Source organism: Eurypyga helias, unplaced genomic scaffold (assembly GCF_000690775.1).
Source record: "Eurypyga helias isolate BGI_N326 unplaced genomic scaffold, ASM69077v1 scaffold34726, whole genome shotgun sequence".
Lineage (NCBI taxonomy): Eukaryota > Metazoa > Chordata > Aves > Eurypygiformes > Eurypygidae > Eurypyga > Eurypyga helias.
The window spans coordinates 1-206 of NW_010259090.1; positions in this window are offsets into that span (position 1 = coordinate 1).

Sequence of the window (206 nt, forward strand, 5' to 3'; positions counted from 1 at the left end):
GGTGTGACTGCCCTGCCCCACCGTGCCCCCTCCCGCCAACGGGCGCCGCTTCCCAAGCCGGATGGCAGACGGCAGCAGGGACCGTCCTCCCATCCTGCCCCAAGGCAAGGCCCGCCAGCTTTGTGTTTGAGAGGAAGGCGGAGATCGCTAACAGCAGTACGACACGCAGCACAGGGCGAGGACCAGAACATTCCGTCGGCCCACGC